The following is a 14,628-nucleotide window of genomic DNA, read 5'->3' as shown; positions in this document are numbered from 1 at the left end:
ATAGTCTGATATAGGTTATATCAGTGTTTCATATTTCTACATTCTTCATGTTGTGACTAGCAGACCAAGTCCTAAATCTGGGAGGAGTGGGAAGGGAATAAACATTAATATCTACTATGTACTTTACAAATATTATTTTAATTGATCCTCACAATAACCCTGCAAAGTAGATTCTGTTATTATCCCTATTTTACAGTTGAGGAAACTGAGGCAGGTAGAGGGCAAGTGGCTTGTTCAAGGCCACACAATTAGGAAGTGTCTGAGGTTGAATTTAAATGTGGTTCTTCCTCTGTTGGAGTAGAAATGCAGAAGAAAACACATGATTTATCACTTGTTTATTTGGGTACATGATTTGGGGTTTTGGTCTTATAAGATTACTCTCTTACAAAAATGAATAATGAGGAAATAGGTTTTGAGTGATCATACATGTATAACCCATGGGAATTGTTTGTCAGCTATAGGAGAGGGGAGGGAGAGGAGATGAATCACAGAACCACGGAAAACATATATAAATTTGTCACTGGAATAAAATAATGGAAAAAATAAAAATAAAATAAATGTGGTTCTTCCTAACTCCAAGCCCAGTACTCTGTCCATTGCCCTACCAGCTACCTCTAATAACATCATCTGTGTTTGTGTGCGTGTGTATTTCCCCGCATGAAGTTGTCAAAGCTTTAAGAGCAAAGGTTTCTGGACATCTGATCTTGCATATAAAAGTGATGAGTTGAATTGAACTAAACTGAACTGAATTGTTCAACTAGTGCCCTTTTACTTTTCACCAAAAACAGGTGAAGTAGCATGGTATGATCTGGTCTAGAGTTAGAAGACCAAGAATCACATCCTGCCTCTTTGGGAAAGCCCTCCATGGACCTTAGTTTCCTCATAGGTAAAATGAAAAGGCTGTATTAAAAGGCCTCTGAGGTTCCATCCAAAATCTAGATCAGGCAGCTAGATGGCACAGAGAAGTTCAGGGTCAGAAGTCAGAAAGACTTGCATTCGAATTCAGCCTCAGATATTAATTATGTGACCCTGGACAAGTCATTTACCTTCTATATTTGTGAAGCACTTAGCACAATGTCTGACACATAGTAGGTGCTTTTTAAATATAATATTTATTCCCTTTCCCTTACTCCCTCCTCCCAGATTTATGAGTTTCTGTTCCTATGATTCTATAGTGTAGTGGAGGAGTTGGAGACAACTGAACAAACTGAACAACACTGAAAATAAAAGTATGTGATTTACAAAGTTTATAAGCACACCCTCTATATCTTTATCAGGTGACTTTAAAAAATAACATTTTATTCCCCCCCATTACAAGTAAAAACATTTTTAATATTCTTTTTAAAAAAAGTTTTGAGTTCTAAATTCCCTTTCTCTCTTCTACCCCTCCCAACTCCACGAGAGGGTAAGCTATCTATCAGTTTGTTTTAAAATAATGTTAAACAGCAAAGAGTTAAGTACAGGTATTTAGACCCTCAATCTCTCTGGAGTAGTCCCTGCTCTGGTCATTTCCTTCCAAGTTGACATTAACTTTTGGTACTTAGGCACTTATAAATGCTTATTTCTTTCCCCACCCCTTCCTTATAAGGGACATTGAAATTCAATTCATTAAGCATTTATTAAGCGTCAATTTGTATCCCTAGCACATACCTAGTACAGGACCTTGCACATAGTTGGCGCTTAATAAATGCTTAATCGAGGACTCAGGACTAATTAACTTCTCATTCCTTTCCTTTCCTGACTTTGAAGTTTGCTCTGGTTCAGCTTCATTTAGGGAGCCTAACTTCTCCATAAGACAAGTCTCTCCATTCTCATTTTGCTCTAACCTTGGCAACTATAGAGCAATTGTATTTTTGATTCTAATCTAAGCTTTCTTTTCAGAAAGATGAGAAAGTAAAGAAGGTATTCAAAATATTAAAAAAAATATCCCCTGGATCACCAACAGAAACCAGGAACAGGAAGTTCTATTCCCACACTGAAAAGGGAATGATAAGTCATAGAATGATTACAATCCACTAAGTTATCCATATTAGAACATTCCATTGCAAGGCTCATATCCAAATATCATCCAAGGTTCATTTGCAAATAACTTCTTTGTAGATCTTTAAGGGTAATCAAACCAACATTGATTAAAAGAAGGAACTCAACCTTGGTACTTCAGAAACTTTACCCCCAATTCAGTTACAAAGAGATAAAAGAAAGGAATAAAAAAAGATGCAGAACATGAGTCAAAGGGAAAAAGTTCAGAATGGACCAAAAGGGAAGGGAAATAATGCAGAGAATAATGAAGTCCCCCTTAGAAGAGGTTCAGAAAAAGAAAAAAAAAACTAACAAAAAATTGGAAAAAAGAGAGGAAGATTTTGAACTAACTTAAGAGGGGGGAAAAAAGAAAGGAAAAAAGAGGGAAAGAATTATATAATTACATAATGGCTAAAAAGAATAAAAGTCCAAAACTCTGAGAAGGGTTGACATTTGAGGATAAGGCTAGGGTCAAAGAGAATCTGTGGAATAGGGTTGCATCAAAATAGACTAAAATTAGTCAAAAGGACAATGTACTGACCCAAAAGAGATAGAAAAACAAAAAAATTCATAATTAAAAATTAGAGAAACAAATGGAGAAAAACATCAACAATTCATAATTTTCTTTAAAAAAGTTTTTAAGTTTAATTAATTAATTTAGAATATTTTTCCATGGTTACATGATTCATGTTTTTTCTTTCCCCTCTTTCCTTTTTCCTCCCAGAGCCAATGAGCAATTCCACTGGGTTTTACATGTATTGTTCAAAACCTACTCATCATTTTCAATGTAAATGAATGAAATAATCCAAAAAAAATTTTTTTTGAAAAGTGACAATGGAAAAGAAAACAAAACCTAACCATATCTTTTATAAGAAATGAATCTAAAAAACAAAATCAAAATGAGAGGCTGGAACAAAATATGCTATTTATTAAATTTTTAAAAATCCAAGAATTTTAGTCAGACTATCAAATAATTTTTTTTCTTTAAAATCACACAGTTTGGGGGCAGCTGGGTGGCTCAGTGGATTGAGAGCCAGGCCTAGAGACTGGAGGTCCTAGGTTCAAATCTGGCCTCTGACACTTCCTAGCTGGGCAACCCTGGGCAAGTCACTTGACTCCCATTGCCTAGCCCTTACCACTCTTCTGCCTTGGAACCAATACATAGCATTGATTCTAAGATGGAAGGTAAGGGTTTTAAAAATAAAGAAAAAATAAAATCACAGTTTATTTGCAAAGGCTAATTAGCTATTTTGCATATAGTCAGTCCCAGGTATCCTCTTTTCCACCATTTGCTCTCCCTTTCTCTATAGGCCTACCTTTTGCTATCAGCACGACTTTCCCAATAGCCCTTACCCTGCTTCTTGGGTACCTGGGAAGAGGAAGATGCCCTCCACTTTAAGTGATCTCCCAAAGTTCTATACCAACGAAAAGAAGACAAAAATTGAAAGCAGCCCCCTCCTTTAAATTTTTTTTTACTTTTTCTTATTTTTTATTTTAAACCTTTACCTTCTTTCTTAGAATCAATACTCTATAATAATTCCAAGGCAGAAGAGTGGTAAGGGCTAGACAATGGGGATTAAGTGACTTGACCAGGGTCACACAGCTGGGAAGTGTCTGAGACCAGATTTGAACCTAGGATCTCTTGTCTCTAGGCCTGGTTCCCAATCCACTGAGCCATCCAGCCCACTGAAAGCAGCCCCTTTGAGGCACAAGCTTGCCTAAGGAGAATCTACCTTGTAGAAGACTATTATGTGCTAGGCACTGTGTTAAGTACTGAGGAAAAAAAGAAAGCAAAAATGTAGTCCTTTTCTTTAGGGAGCTTACATTCCAATGGGGGAGGCATTGTGTAAATAGCTCCCAACATATACCTTATTCTAAAATGCCAGGCCTTTTTACTTTTGGACCACCTCACATTAGAAGCTGCCAGGAAATGAATTATCCCTCCAAGACTCCAGCAAGGAATTTCTATGTCCTTCGAGACTCTTCCTGGGATGGCCTCTATAGGTCCATCCAGCCCTGCTGCCCCAGGATAAAGAGGTCCTGCTTCACTCTTTCTTGCCAGCATCCTTGCCACTGATTATCTCTTTTGGATGAGTTCGTGTGACCTGGTCTCTTTCAGCTGCTCCATGGAGCCTCAATGTGTCTCTTCTGGTGGCCCCATTATCCCGAATGTTGTTTATAGCATGGTCTGAGGGCGCTTACTCATTAATGAGCGTTGTCCCACAAATAGGAAAGGCCTGCCATAGATCCCTGACTCAGACATGGGGATGAAGAGAGAGGGTTGAGCCCTGCAAGTCTGAACACCTGCTTGGCCATTGGTGCCAAAGGCAAACAGCCCGGTGAGTGCCAGGAAGCTGTGATGTTGGGGAGTCACCAGGGGGCAGGAGTGGCCCAGAGCCATCCATGGGACAGGACACCCCGGGGACACTGGGCTCCCACAGCTGCGCAGGCTTTGAATCCCATCTGGAGGAGAGGGTGGGAACGCTGGGGCATGAGCTTCAATAAAGCTCTGGAGCACACGACGGGACTGGGTCTGGGAGACCAGCCAAGGTAGGCTTCCTACCTTCTTCCAGCCTCAACCTGGGGGCCCAATAAGATGGAACTGGAGCTGGGGATGGGGATGAAGATGGGGTTGGGGATGGGGATAGGGATGACGTCAGGTGGACAGACAACCTGAGCATATTAAAAAGGGTCTTCGCTCCTCCCTCCGTTGGAAGGGGAACCTTGCTCCTTTGAGCATTTTGGGCTGGCCTCCGTGGCAAGGAGGAGGGCTCTTGTAGGGACAGAGAAGCAAAGGGCACACCTGAGAACTCCCTTTTTAGAGGCGGAAGTCAATTAGTGAGGGTGAAAAAAGATTGCATATTAGGGTGTGTGCAGTGAAAACAGTGGTTGGCGGATTTAGGGACAGTGTGGTAAGAGGAGTGGGAATGGGAGCTTAGGGTGTGAGGCTGAGATCAGAAGGCTGGTGTTCAGGAGGGCATGATGCCTAATGGGGAGGGGTCAGAGCTAGGAGGGGAGAAGCACAGATACAATAAAAATAATAGTAGTACTAATTGCCCTCATTCTATAGAGCCTTACAGTTCACAAAGCACTTTCCTCACAGCAGCCCTATGAGATAAGTAGCAAAGGAATTTTGACTATCCCCATTTTATAGTAAATGTCTGAGCTGAAACTTGAAGCTAAGCTTTCCAAAACCCTGAATCCACTTCTTCCGATATGAGAAAGGAGTTCATTTGGGGGCAGAAGAATGTGATCCAGAAAAAGGTTTTTTCCTTTTGTGGAGAGCAAGACCAGGTTGTGATGATTCCCATTTTTAGTACTTATAAAGGAAGCTGGGGTGGGAGTTGAACCCAATGAGTAGGGTTGTAGGTGTGTCCTTCAGGGGAAGGTGTGCCCTTGGGAGTAGACTTGGGGGTGGCTCTGTAGGTGATGACATAGCAGGGTGAGTGGAAAGGGCTAAAGCCTGGGGTTTGCAGTCCCAATGCTCAGCGCCCAAGTGACTGCTGGGTGGAGCAGACAGCTCCCTTGAACACCTTCTGACATCGTAAAAAACCCAGTGTGTCAACCCTCCTGTGGCAGAAGTGGTGCCATCAAGAGTTTGGTGCTTTGCTGAAGAAAGAGGGGTGAGTAGGGGGAACCCTCAGGAACTAGTAGGCAGGACTGGAGGGTAGCGATGGAGGGTAAATTTGAATGATGGTGTGTGTGTGTGTAGGGAAAAGTCCAAGACTTCCTTTCAGATGGCTTTTCCCCTTCTCTCTCTCTCTCTCTCTCTCTCTCTCTCTCTCTCTCTCTCTCTCTCTCTCTCTCTCTGTCTGTCTGTCTGTCTGTCTGTCTGTCTGTCTGTCTGTCTGTCTGTCTCTCTCTCTCTCTCTCTCTTTCACTTTAAAGGACCAGCATCCATCCAACCTCTCACCTCCAGTCCACTAGAGTTTATCCCTCAGTGGGGTACTTCTTTAAAGTCCTTTGGTGATGGGAGGGAAAGGGGGAGTGGGAGAAAGAAAGAGTCAGAAGACAAAGGAGGAGAAATAAGGAAAGAGAGAACTCTCCTTGTCTTGCTATGACATGTAATCTGAGAGATCTCAATGAGCCCGGGTATCACTTGTAATCAGAGCGATCTCACAGGGCTCAAATATCCCCCCAGAATCAGCTGTATCTCTATCACAGGCCCGCTGGGCAAAGGGGGTAGCCCAGGCTAAGCCAGCTGTAGGCGTCTATATTTGGAGGACTGTCTGATGACTCGCTGAGTGATGAGGTTTAATGTTTACTGTGTGAGTGGATGGGATAGTCACCAGTGGGGGAGAGGGATGAGGGAAGGGCTGCTTAGACTAGGAGCATATGGGAGGTCTGTTCTGGGGAGAAAAGGTGACTGGGCTTGGGCTATTCATTGATCAGTTTCAGAGAGTGAGATTTTTCCAAGCCTCTTGGGGTTCAGCTGAGACATTAACTATTAAAACCTGACTTTAATAGCCACAAGTTAATCCAGATAGGTCAAAGTATAACTTGGTGTCCCATTCACCATGGTGGCCTCCAAAGTGGCTTGCCAACTAGGTGCTATCCATTTCCTGGAAAATAATAACTCACATTTCTATAACAAAGTAAGAGTTATGAAGCACTTTCCTCAGAACAACCTTATGGGGTGCGCAATATGGGCATTGCCTTCTATTTTACAAAGAAGGGCAGTGAGGCTCAGTGGGCTGCCCAGCTAATATATATCAGAGTCAAGACAGGCTCAAATCCAGGCTGAGAGGTAGAGTGTCATAGTGGATAGGTACTGGGTTTGGGAGTCAGGAAAACAGGTTAAAATTCCTTCTCAGACACTGACCAAGACACTTTACTTTTCTGTGCCTCAGTTTCCTTATCTATAGAACAAAGGGGTATGACTCTCATGTCTCCTAATTTCAAGGTTAGCATTCTTTGCATTATATGACACTGATCCATGGTAGACTCTGCAACCTAGTCATGGTCAGCCCCCTAGAAGGTCTGACATTGTTCTCCACCTGTATTATGCATCTTATTTTGGTGACCCTTAGAGAGATGACCTTGGAGAGATAGGTTGAAGGGGAGGTATCAGGAAGAGTTTCCAAAGTGGGCTGCACACAGAGAGACACCTTGGGGACTCCAAAGGGAAGAATCTATACCTTTGGACCATGGGATTTGGATGGTGGAGAGTTGTGTCAGGATTGGTTAGGGATCTCACTCTCCATCCCATTTCCTCTACCCCTGTTATCTGAGGAAACAAGCCAGAAGCCAGGAAGGTTGATTCTAGTTGGTACCTTTGCTTTTTCTCAAGCTATATTACCTAGATTTCTTTTATAGTACAATCATTTATTGAATGTTTGCTATGTGTAAGGTAATGGGAAGATATAAGGTTTAGATAAAACATCCATTGGGTTCCTGCCCTCAAGGGGCTTAGGGTAGTAGATTTAGATTAGGACAAGGTCCTAGAGGCCATCCTTTCTAACCCAAACCCTCATTTTATAGATGAGGAAACCAAGGAATAGAGAAGTTTAGTGACTTACCCAAAGCCACTCAGGTAGTATGTGAAACAAGATTTTAAACCCAGGTCCTCTGACTCCAGTACAGTGATACACAGAATAAGGTGAAGTCTTGGAGAAAGACTATCAACTTCAGAAGATCTGTGAATACTTCCTAGAGAAGGCAACATTTAAGTTGGGCTTTAAATGATGGGTGGTAATTAGGTCGACAAAGAGAGAGAAGAGGGGGAGATTCTAGGGAATAGGCTAAAGGATGACTGGAGTGAATTAATAAATGCTTATTGAAGAGATGAATGAAAAGCACAGAGGACTGAGAATGCAGGACAACAATCAGGGTAGAATACATGGAGAGGAATCCATTCATTTGTCTAACTCAGCCCATGTACAAAGAATTTCCCATGTGCTCAGCCTAGTGCAAGATGCAGTCTGTTCCAAGGTCCCTTGTAACTTTGCTATTTTTCAAGGAACTCACACCTCTGACATTTTAAGGTCTCAATTCAATGTTGCAAGTCCATGCTACCTTTTAATTTTCCATAATCTTAAATGTGAAGTTGACTGGGGAGACCAGACATATTAACAAAAAAAGTCAAGCTACTTAAAGCACTATATACTAAGTGTCCAGTGGCATAGTATACAGACTGTTCAGAGGGGGATCCGATCCCACAGGTAGCAAGTCATGGAAGGCTTCCTGGAAGAAGAGGTCCTTATATAATCTTAGGAGGTGAAGTATCCAAATGGACTATTCTTCCAACAGAGATGATAACTTCCCTTTGCTTCCAGATGCTCCCTTTTTCAGTCCATTCTCCAAACTCCTGCTAAATTTGCATTTCTAAAGCTCAGGTGATGTTATTTCCTTCCTGAAGAATTTGCATTGTCTTCTATTACTTTTAGGATCAATGACAAACTGCTTGGTTTGATATTTTGATATTTAAGGCTTTACCCAATCTGATCCCAGACTCACTTTTCAGCCTTATTTCACATTCTTCATCTTCACATTCTTTATTTATTTTTGGTTCCATCTCCTCTCTGCATGCCCTTGTAGGTGCTGTCCCTCATGTAGGGAATCTATTCCCTCTCATCTCTGTCTTTTAGAATCTTTAGTTTCCTTCAAGACTCAGATATGGTGGCTCCTTTCCTGATTCCTGGTTAGTACTTTCCCTCTTCAGAAATTGTTGTTCAGTTGTGTCTGATTCTTTGTGATCCCATCTGGGTTTTTTTTTTGAGTAAAGACTCTGGAGCAGTTTGCCATCTCCTTCTCCAGCTCATTTTACAGATGAGGAAACTGAGACCAACAGGGTTAAGGCACTTGCCAGGGTCACACTGAGGCTGGACTTGAATTGAGGTCTTTCTGACTCCAGGCCCAGTGGCTCTATCCTCTATTTCCACTAGCTGCCCTCTCCTATTACAGAGTTCTATACATTATATATACCTTTTACTTGTTCATCTGTATTGTCTCTTCTCGATAGAATGCAAGCTTCTTGAGGGCAAGGAGCACTTCATTTTTTATCCTTTCATCCCCAGCACTCACTGGTGCCTTTCTCGTAATAGGAATGCTTACTTACATGTTTGCTGAACCTGGTTGGAGGTTGGACTGATGCCTTTGAAAGTTTTCTACTTCATGTTTGGCTCCATAACTGAATACTGCTTATGGGTCACGCTTAGCCTTGGGCCATGGATTCTGCTTTTGTATTTACAGTCTGGTTGGAGGATGAGAGAGAGGGCAGGCAGCCCTGTGTAGGAGAAAGAAAGAGAGCTGGACTTGGAATCTGAATGCTCACTTTGAATATTCACTCAGACTCCTGATTTTCAACTTTGCCACTTGCAGTTGGTGTGACTCTTGGAACCTCAGATTCCTCATCTTTAAAATGAGACAGATAATACTCATACTGCCTATCTCAGAGGACTGTTTAAAGAATCAAGTGAGAACCAGACTTGGAGATGGAGGTCCTGGGTTCAAATGTGGCTTCAGATATTTTCTAGCTCTGTGACCCTGGGCAAGTCACTTAACCCCACTTCCCTAGTCTTTACTGTTCTTCTGCCTTGGAACTGGTACTGGGTATCAATTCTAAGATGGAAGGTAAGGGTTAAAAAAAAGAAATAATGACTATAAAGCACTTGTAAATCTTAAAGCAAAGTAAGCCATTTACTATTATCATCACAATTATCCAAAATTTGATCAGAAATACAAAGCAGACAATGATTGCCAGCAGAGCTCAGGGAGAGAACACAACATAGTGGGCTTGGGTTGCCATTCATTTATTCATTCATTCATAGAATGCTGGATTTGGAGTCAAGGAGATTTGAGTTCAAATCCAGCCTGACACAGTCAGATTAACCACTATCAAATTAGTGTCCACATCTGTAAAATGAGGCTAATAATAGCACCTATTACTTCCTGGGGTTATTGTGAGGATCAAATGGGAATTTTTTTTTAAACCCTTACCTTCCATCTTGGAGTCAATACTGTGTATTGGCTTCAAGGCAGAAGAGTGGTAAGGGCTAGGCAATGGGGGTCAAGTGACTTGCCCAGGGTCACACAGCTGGGAAGTGTCTGAGGCTGGGAATTTTTTTTGAAAGTTTTATTTAGTCAATTTAGAACATTATTCCTTGGTTACACGAATCATATTCTTTCCCTCCCTCCCCCCCCAAGCCGACATGTAGTTCCACTGGGTTTTACATGTGACCTTGATCAGAGTCTATTTTCATGTTGTTGATGTTTGCACTAGGATGACCATTTAGAGTCTACATCCAAATGGGAATTTTTATTTTTTACTTTTTAATTTTTTTAAACTCTTACCTTCTGTCTTGGAGTCAATACTGTGTATTGGTTCCAAGGCAGAAGAGTGGTAAGGGCTAGGCAATGGGGGTCAAGTGACTTGCCCAGGGTCACACAGCTGGGAAGTGTCTGAGGCCAGATTTGAACCTAGGACCTCCCGTCTCTGGACCTGGCTCTCAATCCACTGAGCTACCCAGCTGCCCCCAGGAATATTTTTAAAGTGCTTTGTAAACCTTAAAGTACTATATAAATTCTAGCTATTGTTGTATTGACTATTATTAATCAATGACATTTCAGCATATAAAAAAGAACAGAAAAAAGAATATATGAACATATGAAACTGAATTTCTGTTGCACATAGTTAACAACTATTTATTGATGTATTTATCAATGTAAATATCTACCTATAGGTTTATTTAATTATTGCCAAGAGCACTGTGCTGGGTTCTGGCTGGAGGAGATTCAAAATTTAGGAAAGAAGTGGTGCCTTCCTTTTTAGAATTTATAGTTCAGCGGAGGGTTAAGACATAGATACATCTAATTAGGGCATTTGGGGGATTTCTTAGAGGGAGATATACAGTGTATTGGGCCTTGGAGGATGGGTGAAATTCAGATATGGGGAGATGTAGGCAAAAGTATTTTTCCATTATTTTATTTTTATTTTATTCCAATAACAAGTTTACACACAGGTTTTCCATAGTTACACAGTTCATGTTGTCTCCCTCCCCTATGCTGTCCCCCATCCCAGAGTTGACAAGCAATTCAATCTGGGTTACATATATCATCACTCAAAACCTATTTCCATATTATTCATTTTTATAAGACAATCTTAAAAAACCAAAACCCCACATCATATATCCAAATAAACAAGTGATAAATCATATGTTTTCATCTATATTCTGTCTCCCAAAGTCCTGAAAATATTTTTTAAGATGAGGAGCAAAATGAACAAAGCTCCAGGAGAACATAAACTTCCTCAGGGCAGGCAGGAATGACTCTTCATCTTGTATTCTTAGTGCCTTTCATATCTGTTCAATTGTTTCATGATGCCACTTGGGGTTTTCTTGGCACAGATACTACAGTGGTTTGCCATTTCCTTCTCCATCTCATTTTACAGAAGAGGAGACTGAGGCAAAAAGAGATAAGGGACTTGTCCAAATTGACACAGCTAATAAAAATGGGCTGGATTGAATTCAGAAAGAGGAGTCTTCCTGACACCAGACCCTGGGTCTATCCATTGCACCACCTAGCTGCCCTATGCACATAGTAGATGCTTAATAAATGCTTTTTGGGATTGGTCTAAATGGCTTTGATATGGGAATATGAGAGGAAAGTATCTGGTGGGGACCAGAGCAGTCTGATCAGAACAGAGAATTTTTACCATTTATTAAGGCTCAGGTCAAATGTAGCAAAAGTCATAGGATCTCAGATTTGGAAGTGGAAGGAATCTCAGAGATCATCTAGCCTAACCCTCTTCCCACCCATTTAGTTAATTTATTTAAAAAGTAATTAATTAATTTGAGAATATTTTTCCATGGTTCCATGGTTCGTGTTCTCTCCCTTCCCTCTTCCCTCTCCTCTCCTGGAGCTGACAAGCAATTCTACTTCTCACCCATTTTAAAGATAAGACACCCCAAGAGTGGGAGTGGATTTGGCACAGAGAGGAACTGGCGTGCCCAAGGAGACCAAAGTGGAAGACCAAAGTGGCCTTCTACTTACAAATCCAGAGTTGATTACAGGTTCCCTCACTGCCTCCTTTTAAATAAGAAATATACTTCTCCATGCCAGGGGACAACTGGAATTCCTACACTCTCACTTGTATGCATGGTTCCAAACACCGTGTACATTTGGTGTTCTTACAAGCTAGAGGACCTGACTTGCCAGACAGGATGGATCCCTCGGGGTGTTGTCCTGCATCTAGGCAGGTTGGGTGACTTCAATGTGTACCAACATGTAGAAGTAAGTGGCTGATAATATCTGACTCTGGCCAGGGCCTAGGGAAGATGGGGTGCTACTGGCTAGGGGCCACGTAACCCCACCTGCTTCTCCCTGAGGACCTAGTCATGCCAGGCCCATTCCTGGGCTGGGCCCAGTGGCTTCTAATTTGGCAACTCTTCATAGGAGTGGAGATCTTGGTTGGTAGGTGTGGCAGAGATGGCTGTAACCAGTCTATTGGGGTGAACTGAGCAAGAGTCCTATCACTCTGGACTTGTATTCCAAGAGACTCAAATTTACATCAATAGCTGGTGAACCAAGGGAGTATCTAGGTAATACAGTGGATAGAGTGCCATGCCTGGAGTCAGAAGGATCTGGGTTCAAATGTAGCCTCAAACATTTCCTTGCTGTGTGATCCTGGGCAAGTCACTTAACCCTGATTGCCTAGTCCTTGTCACTCTTTTGTCTTAGAATTAATACTAAATCAGAAAGTAATGGTTACTTTTAAAAAAGCTGGCAAACCTGACTTTTGTGTTTTTATTTAGTTGGATATTTAAATCTCTAACTGTTATAGTTTACATTCTAATAGGAGAAGACAGAACATTAAGGGGAGCTGAAAGGAGGGGAAGTGAGAAGAGAGGAAGGAAAGTGGCTGGTGAGAAAGTAGAGTAAGATCTGTGAAACTGAATTGGAAAAAATGATCTCTTAATTCCAATATAATTGGTTTTCTTTGTAAACCTGTATATTCTACTTTGTGCACATAAAGGCAGTGCTTTGGCAAGAGGCCCCTAGCCTTAATCAGACTGCCCAAGGGACCCTTGACACTAAACCCCTGGTGTAGAGTATCCAGGCACTCTCAGGCAATGAAAGCATCTTGGCCTTCTTTCCCAACATGCCTGTGTCATGATTACTTGGGTGCTCTGTTAAGAAGGAGGAAGTCAAGGTTGTTGAAAAGAGAGGATGTTTCTACCTGTGCAATTTTAAGTCCTGAAGAGCACAGCTGAGTGGTGTGGGGGTAAGGCAATGTTTGATTTTAGAAAGAACTATAGGGGATGGCTAGATGGTTCAGTGGATAGAGCTCCAGGCTTGGAGATGGGAGGTTCTGGGTTCAAATTTGGCCTCAGATACTTCCTAGTGTGATCCTGGGCAAATCTCTTAACCCCAGATGCCTAGACTTTATCACACTTCTGCCTTGGAAACCAATTCTCAGAACCATGCTAATTCAGAAGGTAAGGATTTAAAAGAAGAAAATCTTAAGAAAAGAGGAAGGGAAGAAAGACAGTAAGAAAGAAATGGAGAAAGGGAGGGAGAAAGGAAGAAGGAAAGGAAGGAAGGAAGGAAAGAAGGAAAGAAAGCAAGGAAGAAAAAGAAAGGAAGGAAAGAAAGAGAAAGAAAGAAAGGAAACAAAGAAGGAAGGAAGAAAAAGAAAGGAAGAAAGAAAGGAAGGAAAAAGAAGAGAAGAAGGGAAGAAAGGAAGGAAGGAAGAAAGAAAAGAAGAGAAGAAAGGCAGCAAGGAAGGAAAGAATGAGAGAAAAAGAAAAATAGAGAAAGAAAGAAAGGAAGAAAAGAAGGGAAGAAAGAAAGGGAGGAAGGAAGGAAAGAAGGGAGTAAGGGAGGAAGAAGGAAAGGAAGGAAGGAAGGAAGAAAAAAAATTCTGGGCTTTAGTTTTTGTCCTATCTACTACCTGTATGATATGGGTGCAAATCACTTTCCTTCTCTGAACTTGTTTCCTCTGCTGAGAAATGATCATAATCATAATCATTCATGTGGATAAGGATGTCAGAAATTTCCTAACTATATTGTTGTCAGGAAAGCACTTTGTAAATTAAAAAGGACAATATATATACATATATGTATATATATATATATATATATATATATATATATATATATAATCTGCTTTCAAGAATAAATTGAGGGAACAAACATTTATATGATGCCTACTCTGTCCCAGGCACTGGGGTCAGTCCATCTTGCACATAGAAGGCATTTAATAATAATTCATTATATTGAAAGTTCCACAATCCAGTTCCTGTCAGTTGCAGAAATAGAAGCCAGGTTTCTTTATGCCCTTTGCAGAGAAAGTTGACTTGATTAACCGAGATTGGAGTCATGGAGTCAGCTGTAGTCCAGGTATTTTGTGGACCCCCTTAGAGACCTATGGGAACGTTTGTGGGATGTGACCCTATCCATAGAAGCTCCATGACTGTCTTCTTGGAGGCACTGTCTGGATTCTTTGCAAGAAGTACTCATCTTTGGCTCAGCTCCGTTCCCCATAAGGAGGGCCTGTGGTGCTTGCTGGGGCTTTGGAAGCAGAAAGTGATTTCTCTGCAAGAGGCTGAGGCAAACAAACCAAACTTGTTTTTCTAGAAGTTTGCCTGGATGATGTAACCTGCTAAGCTG

General features: G+C 41.4%; 1 protein-coding gene across 1 annotated transcript in view; it reads left to right on the top strand.

Moving 5' to 3' along the window:
- The first annotated feature begins 5,473 nt into the window (after nucleotides 1-5,473).
- Nucleotides 5,474-14,628, top strand: part of LOC100013319 (ultra-long-chain fatty acid omega-hydroxylase) — a 53,890-nt gene continuing 44,735 nt past the window's right edge. Inside the window, exon 1 of the mRNA XM_007489700.2 lies at nucleotides 5,474-5,642. The gene's annotated coding sequence lies outside the window, so the exon portion shown is untranslated. The remainder of the gene's footprint in view (nucleotides 5,643-14,628) is intronic.

This window comes from Monodelphis domestica, chromosome 3, assembly GCF_027887165.1.
Source record: "Monodelphis domestica isolate mMonDom1 chromosome 3, mMonDom1.pri, whole genome shotgun sequence".
NCBI lineage: Eukaryota > Metazoa > Chordata > Mammalia > Didelphimorphia > Didelphidae > Monodelphis > Monodelphis domestica.
Note: the sequence above shows the minus strand (reverse complement) of the source record. Positions and strands in the feature narration are given on the sequence as shown.